Source organism: Nicotiana attenuata, chromosome 5 (genome assembly GCF_001879085.1).
Source record: "Nicotiana attenuata strain UT chromosome 5, NIATTr2, whole genome shotgun sequence".
Classification (NCBI taxonomy): Eukaryota; Viridiplantae; Streptophyta; class Magnoliopsida; order Solanales; family Solanaceae; genus Nicotiana; species Nicotiana attenuata.
The window spans coordinates 4,766,705-4,770,376 of NC_031993.1; positions in this window are offsets into that span (position 1 = coordinate 4,766,705).

Consider the following 3,672-nt stretch of genomic DNA (forward strand, 5'->3'; position numbering starts at 1 on the left):
TTATAATGCCACTATTATTATAGTTGCAGTGAGATCCTCTGAAAGAATATGTTAAAATGTTTTTCCACAATCTAGTATAGATGAAAATTCTTATACCAATATATCCAATTGCTAACAATATATGTTACATTTGTAAAATCAACTAAGACCTTGTTTTAACGTTTTCTTGATGTATTCATACTACAAAGAATTATCACTATCACAAAACTTCAAAGAGAGAGAGAATTAACCCTTCTTAGGCCCAAATAGAAAGGAGAGTTACTAAGTTGATAGTCATCGTAAAATTAATCATTTTATGATAAATTCTCACGATACAGATATCATCTGGACGTGCTCAACTAAGCACATGATGTCACATTGGCACATGGGGATGATGAAAAATAGCCAGGATAAGGGTTCCATCACATCAAAACGAGCTTAAATGGAGCGACATAATTCGTGAGAATTCATATAGACGACTCCAAATTATTTAGGATTAATTATTTCATACATATAATTCGTGAGAATTCATATAGACAACTCCAAATTATTTAGGATTAATTATTTCATACATATAATTGTTGTGGTTGTTGTATAGTGTATAGAGATATGATTTCTCTAATCTCATGAAATGTCACGACCCGGATTTTCCACCCTCGGGAGTCGTGATGGCGCCTACTAATGAGAGCTAGGCAAGCCAACCCTTAATTACATTTACCATTAACCAATTTACCTCATTTAGCAACTATCAGCAATAATATAAAAGCAACGAAATTAAATAATAAGCGGAAGTCTTAAATTATAGAAAACTGAACAGAAATGCGGAAAATTTAACATAAGCCTCTACCCAAGACCGGTGTCACAATACTCACGAACTACTAAGAATGCTAAATACAGTCGTCTGAAAGAGAACATAAACTGTTTGTCTCGAATACAATGAGATAACAGACTAAAATAAAGGATAGAGGAGACGTCGGGCCTGCGGACGCCTGCAGGGCTACCTCGATGTCTCGCTGTACTGAAGGCCTACTCCCACACTACTGCTGCTGCTGTCCGAAACCTGGATCTATGCAAAATAGCACAGAGTGTAGTATCAGCACAACCGACCCCATGTGTTGGTAAGTGCCTAGCCTAACCCCGGCGAAGTAGTGACGAGGCTAGACCGAACTACCACATAAACCTGTGCAGTTATATATACATATACAGCGGAATCGAAATACAGAGACAAGAAATCAATATGGGAAGGGGGAGCATGCTAAGGGGAAATAACAATTTCAAGTAAAAGTCGTCCGGCAACGAAGGAACTAACACAACTCAGACATTAATAAAGAGACAGAAAGCAACAAGTGCACGGCATCACCCTTCGTGCTTTTACTCTCATCCTCACCAAGCAATGATATAATAAAATGTGCACGACATCACCCTTCATGCTTTTACTCTCTTTCCTCACATATAATCAATAGAATCGGCACGGAATGGTACATCGTGCGGCACGACATCACCCTTCGTGCTTTACTCTCTTTCCTCACCATAAGCAAACAATGCACGAGATCACCCTTCGTGCTTTACACTCTTTCCTCACAACAAACAATGCACGGCATCACCCTTCGTGCTTTAACACTCTTCCTCACCCAAACAACAATCACAAACAAGGGGGCAAGGGAATGAACAAAATAATAAAAGAAATCCCGGCAAGGAAACACAATTAAATAATTAAATCCCGGCAAGGGTACAACATCAATAATCTCAACGTCCCGGCAAGGGAAAATATCAATAAACAACAACATCCCGGCAAGGGAACAATTTAAATACTCTTTCTCTTCCTTTCACTTTTATTTCATATCTCACTTTACCACTTGAGCCAATGCTCCAAAGGGTTCAACCATTTCATAGATATTCACAATTGAAATACAACTTGAGCCAATGCTCCTCGTTGTTCATAGGTCACAATTTCCTTTCACAAGCTTTTCACAACAAATAGAAATCATCACTAAGGCAAGGGATATACAACGAAATCAAGATATTCACAGTTTAAAGACCCGCGGTCATGCTAGACACCAACGTCTAGATACTCGTCACCATGCCTATACGCCGTACTCAACAACAAGCAATTAGCAAATAAGACTCAACTCCTAGTCCCTCAAGCTAGGGTTAAACCAAACACTTACCTCAACTTCCACGGCCAAATCAATCCACAACAACCGCTTTCCCTCTCGAATTCGGCTCCAACTCAATCAAATCTATACAATAATGACTTCACAATATCAATATATGATAAACAAATCAAATCCAATGCCTAATTATAGATTTCCAAGCTTTCTTCCCAAAATCCCAAAAATTGACCCCGGGCTCGCTTGGTCAAAACACGAGGTTCGGACCAAAATCAAATCCCCCATTCACCCACGAGCCCGAATATATAATTTATTTTTAAATTCGACCCCAAAACGAGGTCTAAATCAAGAAAAATCAAAAAGTCCTAACTCTACCCATTTCCCCCAATTTCTACCCTAAATTACATGTTTTAGGCTTAGGAATTCAATAGATATTGATGGAAAATGAAGGAAACGAGTTAAGATTCACTAACCCACGAAGTTTTGATGAAAGGAAGCTTCAATGGTCGCCTAAGGACCTTGGAGAAGAAGGAGCTCGTGTGTTTTTATGAAAATCCCGTAGCTACTGTTCTGGAAATTTTTAAAAATATAACTGGGTAGGATTGCCCTTCGCGTTCGCGGAAGGAGGGTCGCGTTCGCGAAGGGTAAACTTGGCAGACCACCGCGTTCGCGATGGGAAGAGTGCGAACATGAAGAGGAAGGGTTGGGGGGTCCAGGACTTGGTCTACGCGAACGCGTGGATACTGATGTGAACGCGATGAAGGGATTTACAAGGCTACGCGAACGCGAAGGTATTAGTGCGAACACGAAGAGGAAAATTAGGCTGAGTCCCCCAGGGCCAGATAACTCTATGCGAACGCGAGATCAAGGGTGCGAACGCGATGAAGGAAAAGTCTCAAGCTTCGCGAACGCGGAGGAGGCGTCGCGAACGCGATGAAGGAATTGCCTGCAACGGCTAAAGCCCATTTTCTGCAATTTTTCTAAGTCCGAAACCACTCCGAAACACTCCCGAGCCCTCGGGGCTCCTAACCAAACACATACACTAACTCAACAACATCCTACGAACTTAACCGTGCGATCAAATCGCCAAAATAACATCAAAAACAATGAATTAACCTCAAAATCACTAGTTTTTCTTCAAACTTCATAAACTTTCAAATTTAGAGTTTTAAGTCCGAAACACGTCAAACGACGTCTGATTTCAATCAACCTTCACAGAAATATCTTAAACTACATATAAGACATGTACCGGGTGCCGAAATCAAAATACGGGCCCGATACCAACACGTTCAAACCAATTTTCATTTCAATTTTTCTTTATAAATTTCAGAAAAACAATTTTACTCAAAAATTTATTTCTCGGGCTTGGGACCTCGGAATTCGATTCCGGGCATACGCCCAAGTCCCATATTTTCCTACGGACCCTCCGGGACCGTCAAATTACGGGTCTGGGTCCGTTTACCCAAAATGTTGACCAGAGTCAAATTTACTCATTTTAATATCAAATTTTAGCATTTTTCACAGAATTTCATATTTAAGCTTTCCGGCTACGCGCCCGGACTGCGCACGCAAATCGAGGCAA